Source organism: Urtica dioica, chromosome 10, assembly GCF_054948205.1.
Source record: "Urtica dioica subsp. dioica isolate 48M chromosome 10, U.dioica_male_clone48M_v1_H2, whole genome shotgun sequence".
NCBI lineage: Eukaryota > Viridiplantae > Streptophyta > Magnoliopsida > Rosales > Urticaceae > Urtica > Urtica dioica.
Window position 1 is genome coordinate 11,823,738 of NC_142765.1, and position 23,410 is coordinate 11,847,147.

At 37.4% G+C, this 23,410-nt stretch overlaps 2 long non-coding RNA genes across 3 annotated transcripts; both read left to right on the plus strand.

The window, feature by feature from the left end:
* Nucleotides 1–8,495: 8,495 nt before the first annotated feature.
* Nucleotides 8,496–10,126, plus strand: LOC149383410 (uncharacterized). Its single transcript, XR_016301764.1, has 3 exons — nucleotides 8,496–8,673; nucleotides 9,701–9,966; nucleotides 10,011–10,126. It is a non-coding gene; the product is annotated as an uncharacterized LOC149383410 (long non-coding RNA).
* A 243-nt stretch (nucleotides 10,127–10,369) lies between these two features.
* On the plus strand, nucleotides 10,370–11,435 carry LOC149383411 (uncharacterized). 2 transcript variants are annotated; one of them, XR_016301766.1, is made up of 2 exons: nucleotides 10,370–10,533; nucleotides 10,867–11,435. It is a non-coding gene; the product is annotated as an uncharacterized LOC149383411 (long non-coding RNA). The 2 variants fall into 2 exon arrangements; XR_016301765.1 differs by having other exon boundaries at nucleotides 10,370–10,528.
* The last annotated feature ends 11,975 nt before the right edge of the window (nucleotides 11,436–23,410 follow it).

The following is a 23,410-nucleotide window of genomic DNA, read 5'->3' on the forward strand; positions in this document are numbered from 1 at the left end:
TGCCTGTTGGCTGAGCGGACCACATACATCAGAATGTATTAGTTCCAGCAACTCAGTGGCTCTTCGACCTTTATCAGAGAAAGGTCGCTTAGTCATTTTTCCTTCTATGCAGGATTCACAAGTAGGTAGTGAACCTATTGCAGAGGCTTGGAGTGGACCATCCCTCACAAGTCTCTTAATCCTTTCTAGACTGATATGACCAAGTCTTAAGTGCCATAGGTGTGTTGATTTTGTTAGATCGGAGGATTCAGAAAGTTTGATCCTCTTTGGCTCCCTAATTAGATCATTATCTATTTCGGTGTCTAAAAGAGAAGGTTGAGTGGGATAGATGTAGAAAAGAGCATTCTTCATACATGCGTCAGTGACAAAAGAATTATCAGGAAACGAAATACGAATTCCAATTTTAATGAACTTTAAACAATAATCTTGCTCACGAAGACGAGCAACGGATATTAAGTTCTTCCCAAAGGTAGGAACAAAATAAACATTATTCAAGTTTAAAGTGCGGTCTTCAAAAGACAGCGTCACGGATCCCACAGCCTTTGCAGACACCAGGCTCCCATCACCCCATTTGAAACAGAACTCGCCTTCCTCTAAGCTTTTGGTTTTCTTGAAACCATTCAAGGAACAGCAAATATGGTTAGTAGCAGCGGAGTCAAGAATCCACGTTGATACATTATCAGCTACTAAGCATGCTTCGGTAACTAGTACAATACTATGTTCCTTTGCTTTGAGATAGGCGGGACAGTTCTTTTTATCGGCCTTGTAAGGTCTCTTCACAGTTTCAGAGGCGGAGGCTTTTTGCTCAGTAGCATGTGCCTCTCCTTGATTCCTCTTTCTCTTAGTGAAACCTACAGCAGTGTGAAGTTCCTCCATAAGTTTGGTAGCAGTGTACTCTAGCTTGTTTATGGAGTAGTTCATCTTGGAGGTATCAAGAGACGCGGGGAGAGTTTCTAAGATCATATCTATGAGATTCTTCCCATCAGTCTCAGATCCTAGGATTTCCATTTTATTTAGAAAACTAATGATCAGTATCATAAAGTCTCTAACAGGAGTCCTAGCCTTCATATGACAGTTCATAAACTGTCGGACTGCTTTTTGCCTTGCTTGACGCCTTTGCCCTCCAAAACTCTCAAGGAGATTGTAGAGCATGTCGGCGGCAGTCTCGATGTCACGATATTGCTTTTTCAGCATATTGTTCATAGATGCTAAGATATAGCACCTCACAATCTCATCGGATCGAAGCCAGGCCGCTAAGGCGTCATTGTCCTCTTGAGTTGAATCATCATTCGTCAGAGGAGGACACGGGGTGGTGAGTACCCATTTGTGCTTGTTAACGATAGGTATTATGTCGAGGTTACGTTTCGAGTCTATGTAGTTTTCGTTTTCGAGTTTGTTCGAGGAAAGAATGAAAGAGAGAGAGTTGGGAGACATATTGCCTATAAAAGTTGAAACAAGTTTATGATTAGTCTTTGGTTTAGGATTTAAGTTTGTTTAAGACTTTATAAAATCCAAAGGTGTTATGAACGAAATGACACTTTACTCCTTCGAGGGAAGGCCGCAACGAGTCTCCTTTCATAAGTAAATGACTCATCATTAATGCATAGCCAAGATGTCAATACATCAATTTTGACTAGCCACCTTGTAAATTGGTTTGATCACTCACATCCTTTCGCAGAGCCTCGAGGGAGGATTACTAGGGATTGAGTCTAAGTGTGTAACCAACCACTTAGTCCAAAAGATTGACTTTGAAAAACAATCCGCCGAGGGGAGGTCTTGTCATCATCGTCTCACTCTCGGACGTAGCTCATTGAGCAATGATCAGAGCAAAGCGCCCTTGAGTACTCTCATTTAAGAGAGGGCCACGAGGGTGACTCTTAGTCCGGCGACACTTGCACTTTTCATTAGTGTTGGGGATCGTGGGTTACAAACAACAAGTATAACCCTCCCACTTAGTTTTTGGAGTTGGTTCATCGACTCTTTTAAGTTCGGAAACAGATTTCCTAGTTAGAGAGCGACAGAGCGGACAACTAGAAGAGAATCCTAGATTGACATGTTCAGAGCAGTATTAGTGCATAAAGGCACAAGGGACATACTCGATCTTTTCCTATTTTCTATTTCGGGAAAGTGCGTGAGGGAAGTGTGAACTTCAACTCACTCGAACACTTGAAAGTTTGAGATTACACATCTTTTTATTTTTCGGTTTTGTCTACAAAGAGACCTCCCACTCAAAATTTCAAGAGCATATAGATTTTGAACATATGTGATATAGATATAGTTTTGAAAACATTTTGAAAATTTATTTGATTTGGATGACAAAATATTTTCAAGTTTGAAAGTGAAAACGGTTTTTCAAAATTCAAACTAGTTTTGTAAAAATTCAATTTCAATTAATCTTTCAAAAAACAAAACTTTTAATCTTTACACATCATGTTTATAATCATATGAAAAACATTTTTGCTCAAGAAAGTTTTCTCATTAGAGTTCTATAACTCATGGTAGTGGGGTTTGAAAATCCGGATTTCTAAAAAACTGGAGTTTCAGACAGCCGCGCACCTCGGAGTAAAATCGCCATAACTGGCGGCTCCGATGTCCTTTTGAGCCGAAACCGGTGGCATTGGACAGAGGACAGACAGAGCTTTAATTTGATTCAAGAATCATTAAATTTCGATTTCTGAGTAGAGAGTTATGCCGCTTTTAATGCGGGTTTACATTCCAGCTCGAAGAAAAAGAAATAAATTAAAGCTTTGTCCTTTTAGATGCGAAAAAGAATCGAGTGTAACGGAACGTTTTATGAAGTTGTTTAAAGCTTTTATTTGTGTTTTATTAGCAGGGTAATAACATAAAAAATAAAAGAAATAACAACATGCATAAAACGATTCAAGTAAATAAACGAAACTAGCAAGAAAACAAAACTAGTCACAAAATTTACTCGAAAATTCTCAAACCTTTAAAACACGTTTTTCAATATAAAAAATTAAAAACTTTTAGAACTGATTCTAATGTGTTTTAACATCATCCCAAACTTATAGAAAATCAACATGGTTTTTAATTTAAAGACAAGAGCATTAAATTAAAAAAAAATCTAAGATTACAATTCTAACTTGTCACAAAATTAGTAAACTTTCGAAAACGATTTTCAAGCTCATAATTTTAAAACATGCACATGCATTCCTTTGACCATAGCTCTGATACCATTTGTTGGAATCGATCTAGGGTTTAAGAAAAAGTTTAACGCTTCGTTAAGCGGCGGAATTTTAAAAATTTTCTTTTTAAGTAAAACTAGTTTTTACTAACCTAGACAAGAGCATATGCATGTAAATAAAAACTAATATGAGCTATTAAAGTTACTAACCTTTCTTGAAGCTTGAACCTTGTAGAAGCTTTTGGAAAGTTGCAACGCTCGTCTCCCCTCGCAGCACGTCTCTCTTTCTTTCCTCGGGAACTCGAGCAACCACGATAGTTTCTATCACTAAATCACTCGAAAAGAAGGAATTAGTGAGTGGGCACTTTTAAACACTACGACTTGAGAACGAGTCTCGAAGTCGCAGAGCTAAAGACTAGGTCGAGTGAGGACCTAGGTGCCAAGACAAGAGAAAACCGAAAATAAACTAGAGAGAGAGAGAAGAGGACTTCGGCCAAGTTCTAGAGAGAGAGTCTCTCAAATCTCTTAAACTTGGATGAATGAATTGTGAGGAAATGGGGCTCCTATTTATAGGAGAGGTCTCACCTTCAATAAGGTAGTTTCCTCTTCTATAGAATATCACATATTCATGAGCAAAAATCCTTCATTTCCCATTCCATGTTGGGCGCCCAAGGCTGCCTCCTAGAGGCTAGGATTTGTTTCCTTTTTTGTTCCTTGGCTTTCCCTTTTCTCACTTGGCCGAAATTCTATATGCATCCTTATGCAATTTGTTTCCTCTTTTTTCTTTTGGCAAGTATCTAAATACATTTATGCACAAAATAAATTTCTCTTTCCCTTGGGTATTTGGGCGCCCATTTCACATCTAGAAGGAGCTTCTAGAAGCTTCTTCATTTGTTCATGACAACATGTGAAAGGCCCATTAAGAATTTTCAATAAAATTCTTATGAAATGAAATTAATTCACAAGGCCCAATGATCAAGTCATGGCCGAGTGAAACATGTCATAAAATGACCTTGTCAAAAATTTATTGACATTCATTTCATCATTTGTCTCAAAAGACAAAAATACCCTTTTCACTATTTTCGTTCTTGTTTTGACTTAGCTTCCAGTTTAACTATTCCTATCGATGTGATTCGTGACAGTGACCTCATGGACCCAAATGAACAAAGCTTTAGCTAAACACTTGGACTCAAAAGTTCACAAACCTTTTCCAAGTTTAGCTTAATGCCAACTGACTCCACTAAAGAGCTGACACTGAAAATCTCTCGGTTCAAATGAATTTATTTTCTACTCAAGAATTCGACCTAATTATGATGAGCGGATCCACTGAATATTATCTATGTTTACCCTTCATGAATGTCATCAGCTAGTCGGGATTTACTAAATTACCATTTTACCCTTCTAGCTGTTATTTCCTCAACTCCTTTGTCGCTTGTGAATAAGTTAGAAACAATGTATTGACGAGGAGCTAACAAGTCACATTGTTTCATCCAAAAGAGTCAAGACTCAATTTGGACACTGGCCAGTTCATTTATTCACACTCCAAGGAACAAAGCATGAGGTGACATACATTGCATTTCAGCAATCTTGTACATGAATTCCATATCTATGAGAACTTCACAAAGTTACTCATGACAGACTCACAACTTAGTACTTCACCAATAGGCCTTGTTCGGAATCACATAGTGAGTCCGAACTTTGACTTTCTCAAATGAGAATACTAAGGTGTGAAATGGCATGTCTCATTTCAGGATTAAGGTAAGCATGATGCAATTCATACATAGTGACTTCGAGACATAAGAGGTTAAATGGTTTGTTCTTATCTTGTCTCTAGAAGTGCACTGGTCAATTCAGTACCTTCGGAAGATACCTAGAAGAACTATAGAGTTCCTAACTCTCAATGCCTCATAACCAGACATCATATATTCTTCTAACAATCATACTGAGGTCAATAGTCCTTTGACCCTAAGATTGCGAATATATCGTTTTAAGCAAACTACGAAGAGTTTGTTCATGCAAATCTACATTTGTCTCTTCGTAAGTTGTTAAGTTTGTTTATGGACTAAAAGACTATGGTTTTATCATAAAGCTTCAGACAAGGAAGATTGAATGAACGTTTCAACTTTATTAATGAATGAATAGGCAATTACAAGCAAGAGTCTTCATGAGACTTTATTACATCAAATGTTCAAAATAAAGACTACAACTCTTCTTGTGGGCACCATTGACAACACTTGTATGTCTGTGTGTTGCGTTGTGTCTTCGAGGTCGGACCACAGGTATGAGGAAACGTCGAACATGGTTCCGGCGAGTCACAGACGAGCATTAAGGACTTGCTCGTGTTCGGCGATGAGGCAGAGAAGTGATGAGGACATCACCAATAACAATCAGCCTCGCACAAACATTGATACTTCGGATGGCCCATTGACGCGAGCCCGAGCAAAGAGAGTCAAAGAGGACGTATCCATTCTACTCAGCAAGTTCCAAGCTCAAGGCATTGACTTTGATGAGCCAAAAATACTCAACATCATTTCAGCCCAAAATGAAGTCTTGGACAGCCCAATTTGAAGTTCATCCAGGTCCACAAATCAACACAATCAGCCAACTTCTTCATTTGGACGTCCATTACAAGAAGACTTTTTATTTTCCACAAGTCTTTTCATTTTCAAAGACTTTTCACTTACAAAACTTTTCATTTCCTTGAATTTATGTTAGTGTTTAAAGTTTTAATTATGTCTTTTGGTATGCTTGTAACCATCATTTGAAGTTGTATTTATAGGCAACTCAATCTGAATGAAAATCAATGAACATTTCTGAAAACACTTTTGTGAGAAAATACTCTCTAATTTCTTAGGTTCTATATCGTTGAACTTATCAAGGCAAATAACTTTGTGGCGTTCTTCGAGTTCTTGACTTATCAATAGTTTCATTCCATAGACTATTGTGGCGTCTTTCATTCCCCCCTCAATCTTATCAATAGTTCAAATTACAAACTATTGTGGCGATTATCACTCCACCCAAAACACCAAACCGACCCTTCCTTTCAACCTATCCAAAAACCACCAAAAATTCCCTACAACAACAAAACAGCAAACCTTCATCCAAATTGAAGCAAAGACTTATTGAGGCAACCCACGTAATTCCGCAACGATTTGAGCTTCGTTCATCGCAAAGGCAGCGAGGTTCACATCATTTGGTATCAGAGCCGAAGACGATCGTGAATCATGCAACTTTTTGCTGGGTTCGTTGAAGACTACCCCATGTCATACGTGTTCAATGACGACGTTGAAGATGAAGAACATTTTTTTGAGCCATTGGGTGATCCAATATACGACGAGGAACTCCATGACGAGGAATTCAACGACGAATCGATTTTCCAAAAATATAACATCAAAGAGCCAATAATTAACTATCCGATCTTCGAAGAGCTAATCTTTGACAAAGACGAGGAAGACACGAAGATATCTCTTTCTCCAATTATCAATCAATCTGATGGAGGTGATACAATTTTCGTTGATGTGTCTTATTTATTTGAGGTTGAATTGAGTATTTTGGAGTTCATCAAGATTGTCATTCTTCATTCGCACCACCTAAGAATGCATCAAATTCGAGGACGAATTCTGTCAAACACGGGGAGAATGATGCAGGGCAAACTGGGCTATAGTTTCAAGAATTTTGAGATCACTGAAACAGACAAAAAAGTAGTGTTTTCTGCGTGGAATCGACCTAGTAAACAAGACCCACAAAGTGGGGTCTCGGGATTTAAGCCGAATTCTGACGTTTAGGCTTTCAAAATGACGTTTTGTGTTCTTCTCGATTAATTTAATTATAGCTTTTATTCTTGTGTTTAAGTAGATTTAATTTATGCATTAATATTCAGTTTTGGATTATGAAAAGTCTCTTGATGCATCTATAAATCATGAGCACCTATTTTGTAATGGATAGATTATGAATAAAAAAAAAAAAAAAAAAAAAAAAAATCTTCAGAATACTTTCCTCCAGAAAGTTATTCTCTCCAGCCTAGAATTCACACAGCCACTTTGTTTTTTTTTTTTTTTTACCTTGTTCGGTTCTTTGTTTAGAGCTTAAGTTTTCAAGAGAGTATGCGAGTGGAAAAAGGCACGAGAGAACACGTTCTTAAAAAAAAAAAGCCAAATACGAGTGATTCCATTGTTTGAGTGAAACACGTAAGGGAGTGTTTTGTGAGGTCCTTTAACACTACATATTATATATATATATATATATATATATATATATATATATATATATATATATTACTGTTTTGCACAGATTCATGGCGAATTACCGTGACCGCGATAGTCCTTCCTCTTCTCAGCCACTTTTGACGATGGAAGACAGTGTTCAAGCAATGCAACGCATGCTCGATCCCATCCATAGAAGACTTGACGAAATAGAACAACAACACCAAACACCTGAGTTTGAGAATCCCTTCCACGACCAACCACACGAACCCCTTCCTCCACGACAAGCTCGTCGAGACAACCCACCACAACCGAGGCATCCACGACGAAATCTACCACACGCACGCCGCGGGCACTGGGTGAACGCTGATGAGAACGATGATGACCATTTTCCTGCCGATGCACGGGACTTCGACAACCGTCGCCGACATAATTTTCCACCACGCCACCGAGAGGACGACGATTTTAGAGGCATTAAGACTTTTTGCTTAATATTCAGTTTTGGATTATGAAAAGTCTCTTGATGCAGCGTTCACCATTACAAGAAGACTTTTTGCTTAACGATTTTCACATCCATTACAAGAAGACTTTTTATTTTCCACAAGTCTTTTCATTTTCAAAGACTTTTCACTTACAAAACTTTTCATTTCCTTGAATTTATGTTAGTGTTTAAAGTTTTAATTATGTCTTTTGGTATGCTTGTAACCATCATTTGAAGTTGTATTTATAGGCAACTCAATCTGAATGAAAATCAATGAACATTTCTGAAAACACTTTTGTGAGAAAATACTCTCTAATTTCTTAGGTTCTAAATCGTTGAACTTATCAAGGCAAATAACTTTGTGGCGTTCTTCGAGTTCTTGACTTATCAATAGTTTCATTCCATAGACTATTGTGGCGTCTTTCATTCCCCCCTCAATCTTATCAATAGTTCAAATTACAAACTATTGTGGCGATTATCACTCCACCCAAAACACCAAACCGACCCTTCCTTTCAACCTATCCAAAAACCACCAAAAATTCCCTACAACAACAAAACAGCAAACCTTCATCCAAATTGAAGCAAAGACTATTGAGGCAACCCACGTAATTCCGCAACGATTTGAGCTTCGTTCATCGCAAAGGCAGCGAGGTTCACATCAAGAAGGCTGCCCGATTTTTGGCGGCTTCTTTCGTGATGTGTCAAGGCACACTTTGACACTGCGAGAGGCGCAGAGACGGTGTGGACGCGAGCTGCGAGGCCTCAGCCTCTCAAGGCGAGTTACGCAACGTCAAATGCAATGCCCTCTGTTGCCGCTCGTGGCTCACGGTCTCCGATCAACTCAAGTAAGTTTATTATAATTTGTATTACGAGTTGCTTTCTAGTTGGTTGATGAACTTTACATTTTATGGCATGTTATGGTATTCATGCATAAACACACTAGACATTAAAAGAAATTGAAGTATAGAACACTGATGTCGTGGGTTGAGTTCATTTGGTTGATGTCGTGGGTTGCTTGTGTTTGGACTCGGTTTGTGCTTGTAGTGAGCTGAAATTATTTAAGTTAGGGTTTTCAGATTTTGGGGGATTCAAATTACACTAACCAAATGCTTGTTCTTTACTTGCGCGTCGCTAAACTGGTGTGTTCTTTCTATAGCTGCATTTATGTTCTTGGTTCTTTTGGGTAAAAGAAATAAAGAAATAATTTAGGGCACATCATTATAAGATGTAGAAGTTCAAAACTCGTGTTGAGTTTTGAGTATTTTGATTAAGGGTTGGGTGTTTTTAAGGCTGCTGTGCTGATACTTTCTCCATGTGTAATGGTACATTGTCCTTTTTTTATTTTTTTATTTATATGAATCTATACTTGATATTATAGGAAAATGACATGGTTTGGTTTAAATTAGAAATTCATATGATTTATGTATGAAGTATAAAGACTAATAAGCATCAATTTTTAACACTTGCTTAAGTACCATGGGTTCTATTTTTTTTTAAATCCCGTGAACTTGCATAAATAATGTTGTTTTGTCTCACACATTTGAGTCACACCCCGTGTATTTGATACCATGTTAAGTATCTTGGGATTTCATCTATCACAAAACCGATATAAAATGTGTTTAGTATGTATGTTTGTTTGCGTTTGGCGCTGTATTAGGCCAAAATTCAACTAGCTTTCGATGTATGTTTTCCGTCATATATATTAATAATACCTCACTATTTTTTTTTCCAAAAATAGGAAAGAAATATTCTTAGGAGAATCAAGACTTCACTGTCCGAAGCTCAAGTTAGATGAGAGTTTTTCTACGTGTGTGACTTCACTGTCTTTAGTGTTTTCCAATTGAGCTTTTGACTCCCTGTTCTATGGTGCAGGAATTTCTCTAAAGACATAGAAACTGTATGCTATCGTCTTCATCACGCGGTATTTGGATATATTTACGAACTTCATTTCGATCTATAATACAATCATGAAGCTGATATTTTTGGGGAGCTCGATCTCGATAGTTTGGTATATGAAGCGCCACAGGATAGTTAAAAGATCTTATGACAAGGACCAAGACACATTTCGCCACTACTTTCTCATGATCCCTTGTGTGATCTTGGCCCTACTTATTAATGAGAAGTTTACTTTCAGAGAGGTAATTCTCTATGGCCTCTCTATGGGCAATTTATGTGCATGAAGGTAATGTGGGCATTTTCCATATATTTGGAAGCTGTTGCGATACTTCCACAGCATGTTTTGTTGCAAAGGACAAGAAACGTTGACAACTTGACTGGCCAATATATTTTTCTACTCGGGTAACATCCTAATTCATTGTTTATCTAATATAAAACTGAGTATCGTAACAACTAGGTTCCATCATTTATATTTGTTCACTTTCTCATTCATTCATTGCGTAAATGAAAATTAGTCTAAAAATTTGGACTTCACGAGAGTAAGGTTTACATATACTGTGCGATTATGAAAAGATTTAAGAAAAATCGTACTGGGAAATCATAACTTAAGTTCATAAAGAAGTGAAGAGGACTTTCAATTTGGTTATGGTTAGGGATAGCAATGTTACCCATACACCCACGAACTCGCAAGACCTTATCCGTCACGAACTCGCAAGACCTTATCCGTAACGATGACTTGGCTGAGATCGACGAGCAACGTTCTAGGGAAGATTTATAGTGTTGTGACGTCTCTCGAAATTTGGGGTAAGGTATGTTCTCTTATTCTAAACCAGATTGTGTAGAAAAATGAGGTGAGTTGTACTCGTCTTTAGATAAAGCTACGTTCAGGAAAAGCCAAATTATCTGTTTGCGAAAGGTTAAAAATTAGAGCTGTTCCTATAGCCTTTGGTAAAGCTTTGATACTTCGCCAGCCCTTCAATAGACCAAATTGCAGACATTAGTGTTTACGTTCCATGTCATGGCTATATTAGATATTGCAGAGCTAGAATTCAGAAATTATGTTATTAGCTGTTTGTTTAGAGATTAATGTGTGTTTTTTTTTTTTTTTTTACATACAAATAAATTGCTATTTGAATTTTCAGTTTCTCGAGCGATGGAGAAGATGGGTATGTTAGGCTCCATCATTTTGACCACGATTACTTCAGTATCAAGGTCTAAATTCTGGATCTTTTTTCCTCTAGGGAGAGCCTAATGGATTAATAAGATAGAGATATATTGTTTCTCATATCCCCTATATATCCCCTATTGAATCTGTTAATTGATTTTGGGTCTCGGTTTTGAGAGTTGAAATGGGGTTTTTACTTGGTCAATTTTAGATTTTATGTGAATCGAGATTTGATTTAGTCTTTCAGACTTAGTTTATTGAATCTGGAAATGAGTATGGTTTGTGTTTTTGTTTGTTTGGAGATCGGGAGGCAAGGCAGACTTAGCAACAAGTTGTGATTTTTTTTGCATGCAGTTTTTGAGGCATTAATCTAAGGACCCTATTGTATGATTTTAGGTATTAAAGTTTATATGTAAACATGCTTAATAGCTTGTTTGGCCAAGTATTACCATAATTAGACATAGATTTTGTTTGTATGCCACAATGATATATATGTAAATGATATTTATTGTTGATTTAATGAAATTTGAGATTTTTTGGATATTATTATTATGTGTTTTTTAGATATTCATTTATTATAAATGTATTTTATTTTAAAGTTATTTAAATATATATTTTTATTAAAAAAAATTGCTCTACAGAAAGAAATAAGATGTAGTCTATATTGTAAAAATATAATTTCATAAATATAAACTACATCTAAACAATGTAGTCTTCAACAAAAAAGACTAGAGTTATAGACAAAAGATAAGACTCCAGTGCAATAGATGCCACAAAAACACAGTAGCCTATCTAACTCAATTAATTATAACTACTATTTAAAGCTGTAGTGTTTATAGACTCTCAACTTGAACAACTACTTTATAAAAATGTAGTCTTCAACAGAAAAGACTGGAGTCATAGGCAAAGAGATAAGACTGCAGTGCAATAGATGACACAAAAACGCCGTAGTCTGTCTAATTAAATCAATTAAGACTACTTGTTAAAACTGTAGTGTTTTTTTCTTATGTAATTGAGTTATATATAACTACATCATAACGTTGTAGTATTTATAGATGAGACTAGTAAGACTACATCTACAAAATGTAGTTATATATTTTAACTACAGTCTTATAAAACAGATACACTACGGCCAAAAACTGGAGTCATAATCAAAGAGATAAGACTCCAGTGCAATAGATGACAGTCAGTAAACTGTAGTCGACTTAAAATGACTACGGCGTTCGGCAGTAGTTAGAGGCCAAATTTCTGGTAGTGACTCAATTTAGACACTGGCCAGTTCATTTATTCACACTCCAAGGAACAAAGCATGAGGTGATATACATTGCATTTCAGCAATCTTATACATGAATTCCATATCTATGAGAACTTCACAAAGTTACTCATGACATTCTCAAAACTTAGTACTTCACCAATAGGCCTTGTTCGGAATCATATAGTGAATCCGAACTCTGACTTTCTCAAATGAGAATACTAAGGTGTGAAATGACATGTCTCATTTCAGGATTAAGGTAAGCACGATGCAATTCATACGTAGTGACTTCGAGACATAAGAGGTTAAATGGTTTGTTCTTATCTTGTCTCTATAAGTGCACTGTTCAATTTAGTACCTTCGGAAGATACCTAGAAGAACTATAGAGTCTCCAATTCTCAATGCCTCATAACCAGACATCATAGATTCTTCTAACAATTATACTGAGGTCAATAGTCCTTTGACCCTTAGATTGCGAATATATCGTTTTAAGCAAACTACGAAGAGTTTGTTCATGCAAATCTACATTTGTCTCTTCGTAAGTTGTTTAGTTTGTTTATGGACTAAAGACTAATGTTTTATCAAAAAGCTTCAAACAGACACGGAAGAATGAATGAACGTTTCAACTTTTTATTAATGAATAAGCAATTACAAGCAAGAGTCTTCGTAAGACTATATGACATCATATGTACATAAATACACACTACAACTCTTCTTGTGGGCACCATTGACAACAAACTCCCACTTGACTCAAAGAAGATGTGTGTAGTCCTTCATGCCTAATCCCTCTCGATGTTGGTCGAAGACCTTGTTCGCTAGGGCCTTTGTGAATGGATCTGCTAGTTTTCCCACCGTTGAGATCTTCTTCACTTCCACGTCTCCGCGCTGCACGATCTCTCGAATCAAATGGTATTTCCTCTTAATATGCTTAGAGCGCTTATGGCTTCGAGGTTCCTTTGAGTTAGCGACAGCCCCACTATTATCACAATAAAGGATCATGGGCTCGTCGACATTTGGAACAACTTCCAAATACTTAAGGAATTTTCTAAGCCATACAGCCTCTTTGGATGCTTCACAAGCAGCCACATATTCTGCTTCCATTGTGGAGTCAGCAATGCAAGATTGCTTAATACTTCTCCACACAACAGCTCCACCATTAAGGATGAACACAGATCCCGAGGTGGATTTCCTGGAATCCTTATCCGCTTGAAAATCGGAGTCGGTATATCCCGTCATAGTCAGGTCAGTACCTGAGTATGTAAGCATCAAGTTCCTAGTTCTTCGAAGATACTTAAGAACATGCTTAACAGCAATCCAGTGCTCGGGTCCAGGGTTGGATTGGAAACGGCTAACTACGCCAACGACGAAACAGATGTCAGGTCTAGTGCAAAGCATGGCATACATGAGGCTTCCTATGGCAGAGGCGTAAGGAATTTTCCTCATGTCTTCAATCTCTTGTGCAGTCTTGGGAGACTGGTCCTTAGAGAGTGAGACTCCATGCCTAACGGGTGTTTGGCCTTTCTTGGAGTCTTGCATCGAGAAGCGATCCATCACCTTATCAATATAAGATGCTTGAGAGAGCGACAGTATCCGACTTTTCCTATCTCAAAAGATTTGGATCCCCAGAATGTACGCGGCTTCTCCTAGATCCTTTTATGTCGAATTGCTTTGCTAGCCAGACCTTAACCTCAGATAACTTACCCACGTCATTACCAATGAGTAGTATATCATCGACATATAGTACCAGAAACACAACTTTGCCTTCGTGTATTTAACTTGTAAACACAAGGCTCATCTATTGACTGTTCAAAGCCGAAGCTCTTTACAGTCTCATCGAATCTAATATTCCATGACCTAGGTGCTTGCTTTAATCCATAAATGGACTTAAGCAACTCACAAACCTTGGTCTCTTGACCTTCTTCCACGAAACCGTCTGGTTGAGCCATGAAAATGCGCTCGTCAAGATTGCCATTCAGGAAGGCTGTCTTGACATCCATTTGCTAGATCTCATAATCGAGAGCTGCAGCTATGGATAGGAGTATACGGATGGATTTTAGCATTGCGACTGGCGAGAAGGTTTCTTCATAGTCAATCCCTTCTTTTTGGGTATAACCCTTCGCCACAAGTCGTGCTTTGAACGTCTCGACGTTCCAATCAGGACCCATTTTCTTCTTGTATATCCACTTACACCCTACGGGTTTAATCCCTTTAGGAAGGTCTACAAGTTTCCAAACTTTGTTGACATACATCGAGTGCATTTCAACTTTCATGGCGTCAAGCCAAAGGTTTGATTCAGAACAAGCCATCGCTTGGCTATAGGAAACAGGATCATCCATGTTAGACACGGCTACGAGAGAGTCTCCATAAGACATGTACCTGTCAGGCTTTTGAGTAGCCCTCCCACTACGTTGAAGTACTACTTGACGAGATTCTGAAGAGTTAGGTTGTGTTTCAGTTGGGGTAAGAACAGTTCGTACAGATGAGGTAGAAGCTTCCTTACCCAACTTTTCTTCAAGCACAATTTTGCTTCTAGGTTTTGCATCCTTCATAAAGTCCTCCTCAAGGAAACGAGCATTCGTGCTAACGAAAGTCTTATCGTCCTCGGGACTATAGAAGATGAAACCCTTGGTTTCCTTTGGATATCAAACGAACAGACACAATTTTGACCTACTAGCCAACTTGCTAGTCTTTTGCCTCAGCACGTGTGCGGGGCAACCCCAAATTTTGATGTGGCCAAGATTCACTTTACGGCTAGTCCATCGTTCATAAGGAGTACCAGGAACCGTCTTGGATGGAACTTAGTTCAGAATATAAGCGGTTGTTTCGAGGGCATATCCCCAAAAGGAAGGAGGGAGTGATGAGTAACTCATCTATGATCTAACTATCTCCATTAGAGTTCGGTTCCTTCTCTCTGACACTCCGTTTTGTTGAGGTGTGCCAGGTGCGGTAAGCTGAGAAGCGATACCTTCTTCTTTAAGAAAGTCATCGAACTCTCCAGACATATACTCACCACCTCGATCAGATCGAAGGGTTTTGAACACTTTACCAGTTTACTTTTCCACTAAAGCCCTAAAGACCTTAAATACGTTAAAGGTCTCGGATTTGTGTTTGAGCAAATAGACAAAACCATATCGCGAGTAATCATCGGTGAAGGTAACGAAGTATTCGTATCCTCCACGTGCCTGTTGGCTGAGCGGACCACATACATCAGAATGTACTAGTTCCAGCAACTCAGTGGCTCTTCGACCCTTATCACAGAAAGGTCGATTAGTCATTTTTCCTTCTATATAGGATTCACAAGTAGGTAGTGAACATACTGCAGAGGCTTGGAGTTGACCTTCCCTCCCAAGTCTCTTAATCCAATCGAGTTTGATATGACCAAGTCTTATGTGCCATAGGTATGTTGATTTTGTTAGATCGGAGGATTCAGAAAGTTTGATCCTCTTTGGCTCCCTAATTAGATCATTATCTATTTCAGTGTCTAAAAGAGAAGGTTGAGTGGGATAGATGTAGAAAAGCGCATTCTTCATACATGTATCAGTGACAAAAGAATTATCAGGAAACGAATTACGAATTCCATTCTTAATGAACTTTAAACAATAATCTTGCTAAAGAAGATGAGCAACAGATATTAAGTTCTTCCCAAAGGTAGGAACAAAATAAACATTATTCAAGTTTAAAGTGCGGTCTTCAAAAGACAGCGTCACGGATCCCACAGCCTTCGTAGACACCAGGTTCCCATCACCCCATTTGAAACAGAACTCGCCTTCCTCTAAGCTTTTGGTTTTCTTGAAACCATTCAAGGAACAACAAATATGGTTAATAGCAGCGGAGTCAAGAATCCACGTTGATACATTATCAGCTACTAAGCATGCTTCGGTAACTAGTACAATACTATGTTCCTTTGCTTTGAGATAGGCAGGACAGTTCTTTTTATCGGCCTTGTGAGGTCTCTTCTTAGTTCCAGAGGCAGAGGCTTTTTTCTCAGTAGCATGTGCCTCTCCTTGATTCCTCTTTCTTTTAGTGAGACCTACAGCAGTGTGAAGTTCCTTCATAAGCTTGGTAACAGTGTACTCTAGCGTGTTTACGAAGTAGTTCATCTTGGAGGTATCAAGAGATGCGGGTAGAGTTTCTAAGATCATATCTATGACATTCTTCCCATCAATCGCAGATCCTAGGATTTCCATTTTATTTAGATAACTAATGATCAGTATCATAAAGTCTCCAACATGAGTCCTAGCCTTCATATGACAGTTCATAAACTGTCGGACTGCTTGTTGCCTTGCCTGACGCCTTTGCCCTCCAAACATCTCAAGTAGATTGTAGAGCATGTCGGCGGCAGTCTCGATGTCATGATGTTGCTTTTTCAGCATATTGTTCATAGATGCTAAGATATAGCACCTCACAATCTCATCGGATCGAAGCCATGCCACTAAGGCGTCATTGTCATCTTGAGTCGAATCATCATTCGTCAGAGGAGGACATGGGGTGCTGAGTACCATTTGTGCTTGTTAATGGTAAGGATGATATCGAGGTTAAGTTTCGAATCTACGTTGTTTTTGTTTTCGAGTTTGTTCGAGGAAAGGATGATTGAGGGATGTTTGCGAGACATGTTGCTTAATAAAGTTGAAACAAGTTTATGATTAGTCTTTGGTTTCGGATTTAAGTTTTATTTAAGACTTGATAAAATCCAAAGGTGTTATAAAGCAAACGATAATTTACTCCCTCAAGAGAAGGCCGCAAAAAATCTCCATTTATAAGTAAATGAAACATCATTAATGCTTAGCCAAGATGTCAATACATCAATTTTGACTAGCCACCTTTTAAATTGGTTTGATCACTCACATCCTTTCGTAGAGCCTCAAGGGAGGATTACTAGGGATTGAGCCTAAGTGTGCAACCAACCACTTAGTCCAAAAGATCAACTTTGAAAAACAATCCCCCAAGGGGAGGCCTTGTCATCATCGTCTCCCTCTCGGACGTAGCTCATTGAGCAATGATCGAAGCAAAAACGCTTTGGAGTACTCCCAGTTAAGAGAGGGTCGCAAGAGCGGCTCTTAGTCCCACGTTAATTGCTTCTTTCATTAGTGTTGGGGATCGTGGGTTACAAACAACAAGTATAACCCTCCCACTTAGTTTTTGGAGTTGGTTCATCGACTCTTATAAGTTCGGAAACGGTTTTCCTAGTTATAGAGTGATAGAGCGGACAACAAGAAGAGAATCCTAGATTTTCATGTTCAGAGCAGTATTAGTCCATAAAGGCACAAGGTACATACTCGATCTTTTCCTATTTTCTATCTCGGGAAAGTGCATGAGGGAAGTGCGAACTTCAACTCACTCGAACACTTGAAAGTTTGAGATTACACATCTTTTTATTTTTCGGCTTGTCTACAAAGAGACCTCCCACTCAAAATTTCAAGAGCATATAGATTTTGAACATATGTGACATAGATATAGTTTTGAAAACATTTTGAAAACTTATTTGATTTGGATGACAAAATATTTTTCAAGTTTGAAAGCGCAAACGGTTTTTCAAGATTCAAACTAGTTTTGTAAAAATTCAATTTCAATTAAACTTTCAAAAATCAAAACATTTTGATCTTACACATCATGTTTATAATCTTATGAAAAACATTTTTGCTCAATAAATTTTTCTCATTAGAGTTCTATAACTCATGGTAGTGGGACTGAAAATCCGAAATTCTAAAAAACTGGACTTTCGGAACAGCCGCGCACCTCGGAGTCAAATCGCCATAACTAGCGGCTCCGATGTCCTTTTGACCTGAAACCGGTGCCATTGGACAGAGGAGAGACAGAGCTTTAATTTGATTCAATAATAATTAAATTTAGATTTCTGAGAAGATAGGTATGCCACTTTTACGGCGGGTTTTACTCCTTCTCGAAGAAAAAGAAATAATTAAAACTTGGTCCTTTTAGGTGCGAAAAAGAATCGAGTGTAACGGAACGTTTTAGGATGTCGTTAAAGCTTTTATTTGTGTTTTATTAGCAAGGTAATAACATGGTATAAAAGAAAACACAACATGCATAAAACGATTCAAGTAAATAAAAGAAACTAGCAAGCCAATATAACTAGTCACAAAATTTACTCGAAATTTCTCAAAACTTTAAAACACGTTTTTCAATATAAAAAATTAAAAACTTTTAGAACTGATTCTAATGTGTTTTAATAACATCCCAAACTCATAGAAAATCAACATGATTTTTAATTTAAAGGCAAGAGCAATAAATTAAAAAAAAATCTAAGATAACAATTCTAACTTGTCACAAAATTAGTAAACTTTCGAAAACGATTTTCAAGCTCATATTTTTAAATACATGTACATGCATATCTTTGACCATAGCTCTGATACCATTTGTTGGAATTGATCTAGGGTTTAAGAAAAAGTTTAACGCTTCGGTAAGCGGCGGAATTTTAACTAACCTAGACAAAGAGCAAGCACATGTAAATAAAACTAATATGAGCATAATAAATTTACTAACCTCTTTAGAAGCTTGAACGTTGATGAGCCTTCGGAAGGTTGAAAACGTTCGTCTCCCTCGCAGCATGTCTCTCTTTCTTTCTCGGCAACTCGAGCAACCACGAAAGTTTCTATCACTAAATCACTCGAAATAAAAGGAATTAGTGTGTGGGCACTTTTAAACACTACGACTTAAGAACGAGTCTTGAAGTCGCAGAGCTAAACTCTAGGTCAAATGAGGACCTAGGTGCCAAAACAATAAAACAAAATTGACTAGAGAGAGAGAGAGAGGAGAGGGGCGGCCAAGTCTAGAGAGAGAAGCTCTCAATCTCTAAAACTTTGGATGAATGAAATGTGTGGAATGAGGCTCCTATTTATAGGAGAGGTCTCACCTTCAATAAGGTAGTTTCCTCTTCTATAGAATATCACATATTCATAAGCCAATTTCCCTTTTTCCTTCATGAGGTGCACGGCCAAGACATATCAAGTAAGTCCATGGATTTATTTTCTCTTTTGTTTGCTTCTCCCTTGACCCATTTGGGCGCCCACCTTGTTTCCTCTTAGGGGAAATTTGTTTCCTCTTTTTCTTTTGGCAAGTATCTTGATACATTTATGCACAAAATAATCTCTCTTTCTCTTGGGTATTTGGGCGCCTATAGTCTTCTAGAAAGGGCTTCTAGAAGCTTTTCCATTTGTTCATGACAACATGAAAAAGGCCCATTAAGAATTTTCATTAAAATTCTTATGAAATGAAATTAATCCACAAGGCCCAATTGAATTAACTTGGCCGAGTGATATCAAGTCATCAAATGACCTTGTCAAAAAATTTATTGCCATTCATTTCATCCTATGTCTCAAAAGACAAAAATACCCTTTTGACAATTTTCGTTCTTGTTTTGACTTGGCTTCCAGTTTAACTATTCCTACTCGATGTGATTCGTGACAGTGACCTCATGGACCCAAATGAATAAAGCTTGAGCTAAACACTTGGACTCAAAAGTTCACAAACCTTTTCCAAGTTTAGCTTAATGCCAACTAACTCCACTAAAGAGCTGACATTGAAAATCTCTCGGTTCAAATGAATTTATTTTCTACTCAAGAATTCGACCTAATAATGATGAGCGGATCCACTGAATATTATCTATGTTTACCCTTCATGAATGTCATCAGCTAGTCGGGATTTACAAAATTACCATTTTACCCTTCTAGCTGTTATTTCCTCAACTCCTTTGTCGCTTGTGAATAAGTTAGAAACAATGTATTGACGAGGAGCTAACAAGTCACATTGTTTCATCCAAAAGAGTCACATTTCAGGATTAAGGTAAGCACGATGCAATTCATATGTAGTGACTTCGAGACATAAGAGGTTAAATGATTTGTTCTTATATTGTCTCTAGAAGTACACTGGTCAATTCAGTACCTTCGGAAGATACCTAGAAGAACTATAGAGTCTCCAACTCTCAATGCCTCATAACCAGACATCATAGATTCTTCTAACAATCATACTGAGGTCAATAGTCCTTTGACCCTTAGATTGCGAATATATCGTTTTAAGCAAACTACGAAGAGTTTGTTCATGCAAATCTACATTAGTCTCTTCGTAAGTTGTTAAGTTTGTTTATGGACTAAAAGACTAAGGTTTTATCAGAAAGCTTCAGACAAGGAAGATTGAATGAACATTTCAACTTTTATTAATAAATAAGCAGTTACAAGCAAGAAAATTCGTAAGACTATATGACATCAAATGTACATAAATACACACTACAACTCTTCTTGTGGGCACCATTGACAACATGCACTTCTAGAGACAGAATAAGAACAAACCATTTAACCTCTTATGTCTCGAAGTCACTACGTATGAATTGCATCGTGCTTACCTAAATCCTGAAATGAGACATGCCATTTCACAGCTTACGTATTCTCATTTGAGAAAGTCAGAGTTCGGACTCACTATGTGATTCCGAACAGGGCCTATTGGTGAAGTACTAAGTTGTGAGAATGTCATGAGTAACTTTGTGAAGTTTTCATAGATATGGAATTCATGTACAAGATTGCTCAAATGCAATGTATATCACCTCATGCTTTGTTCCTTGGAGTGTGAATAAATGAACTGGCCAGTGTCCAAATTGAGTCTTGACTCTTTTTTGATGAAACAATGTGACTTGTTAGCTCCTCGTCAATACATTGTTTCTAACTTATTCACAAGCGACAAAGGCGTTGAGGAAATAAAAGCTAGAAGGGTAAAATGGTAATTTTGTAAATCCCGACTAGCTGATGGTATTCATGAAGGGTAAATACTGATAATATTATGTGGATCCACTCATTACAATTAGTTTGAATTCTTGAGTAGAAAATAAATTCATTTGAACCGAGAGATTTTCAGTGTCAACTCTTTAGTGGAGTCAGTTGACATTAAGCTAAACTTGGAAAAGGTTTTGTGAACTTTTGAGTCCAAGTGTTTAGCTCAAGCTTTGTTCATTTGGATCCATGAGGTCACTGTCACGAATCACATCGAGTAGGAATAGTTAATCTGGAAGCTAAGTCAAAACAAGAATAAAAATTGTAAAAGGGTATTTTTTTCTTTTGAGACATAGGATGAAATGAATGTCAATAAATTTTTTGATATGGTCATTTGATGACAAGTAACACTCGGCCAAAATTAGATTTATTGGGCCTTGTGGATTAATTTCATTTCATAAGAATTTTATTGAAAATTCTTAATGGGCCTTTTTCATGTTGTCATGAACAAATGGAAAAGCTTCTAGAAGCCTTTTCTAGATGGTTTAGGCGCCCAACATACCCAAGAGAAAGAGAGAATATTTTGTGCATGAATGTATGAAGATACTTGCCAAAAGAAAAAGAGGAAACAAATTTCCCATAAGAGGAAACCAAGGTTGGCGCCCAAATGGGTCAAGGGAGAAGCAAATAAAAGAGGAAGCAAATCCAAGGACTTGCTTGGCAAGTCTTGGCCGCCCAAATGAATGAGAAGAAAAGGAAATGGGCTCATGAATATGTGATATTCTATAGAAGAGGAAACTACCTTATTGAAGGTGAGACCTCTCCTATAAATAGGAGCCTTATTCTTCACATTTCATTCATCCAAAGTTTTAGAGATTGAGAGCTTCTCTCTCTAGACTTGGCCGCCCCTCTCTCTCTCTCTCTAGTTAATTTTTTATTTTTGTTCTGGCACCTAGGTCCTCATTTGACCTAGTGTTTAGCTCTGCGACTTCAAGATTCGTTCTTAAGTCGTAGTGTTTAAAAGTGCCCACACACTAATGTTGTCAATGGTGCCCACAAGAAGAGTTGTAATCTTTATATTGTGCATTTGATGTAATAAAGTCTTATGAAGACTCTTGCTTGTAATTGCTTATTCATTAATAAAAAGTAGAAACGTTCATTCATTCTTCCGTGTCTATTTGAAGCTTTATGATAAAACATTAGTCTTCAGTCCATAAACAAACTAAACAACTTACGAAGAGACAAATGCAGATTTGCATGAACAAACTCTTCGTAGTTTGCTTAAAACGACATATTCGCAATCTAAGAGTCAAAGGACTATTGACCTCAGTATGATTGTTAGAAGAATCTATGATGTCTGGTTATGAGGCATTGAGAGTTGGAGACTCTATAGTTCTTCTAAGTATCTTCCGAAGGTACTGAATTGACCAGTGCACTTCTAGAGACAAGATAAGAACAAACCATTTAACCTCTTATGTCTCGAAGTCACTACGTATGAATTGCATCGTGCTTACCTTAATCTTGAAATGAGACATGTCATTTCACACCTTAGTATTCTCATTTGAGGAAGTCAGAGTTCGGACTCACTATGTGATTCTGAATAAGGCCTATTGGTGAAGTACTAAGTTGTGAGAATGTCATGAGTAACTTTGTGAAGTTCTCATATATATGGAATTCATGTACAAGATTGCTGAAATGCAATGTGTATCACCTCATGCTTTGTTCCTTGGAGTGTGAATAAATGAACTGGCCAGTGTCCAAATTGAGTCCTGACTCTTTTGGATGAAACAATGTGACTTGTTAGCTCGTAGTGAATACATTGTTTCTAACTTATTCACAAACGACAAAGGAGTTGATGAAATAACAGCTAGAAGGGTAAAATGGTAATTTTGTAAATCCCGACTAGCTGCTGATATTCATAAAGGGTAAACACAGATAATATTCAGTGGATCCGCTCATCGTAATTAGGTTGAATTCTTGAGTAGAAAATAAATTCATTTGAACCGAGAGATTTTCAGTGTCAACTCTTTAGTGGAGTCAGTTGACATTAAGCTTAACTTGGAAAAGGTTTGTGAACTTTTGAGTCCAAGTATTTTAGCTCAAGCTTTGTTCATTTGGATCCATGAGGTCACTGTCATGAATCACATCGATTAGGAATAGTTAAACTGGAAGCTAAGTCAAAACAAGAACGAAAATTATCAAAAGGGTATTTTTGTCTTTTGAGACATAGCATGAAATGAATGTCAATAAATTTTTTGACAAGGTCATTTTATGACTTGGTAATACTCGGCCATGACTTGATCATTGGGCTTTGTTGATTAATTTCATTTCATAAGAATTTTATTGAAAATTCTTAATGGGCCTTTTTCATGTTGTCATGAACAAATGAAGAAGCTTCTAGAAGCTCCTTCTAGAATTGAAATGGGCGCCTACTACCCAAGAGATAGAGAGAATATTTTGTATCAAGATACTTGCCAAAAGAAAAAGAGTAAACAAATTTCCTATACAAGGCATGGGAAATTTCGGCCAAGTAGAGAAAAAGGGAACCCAAA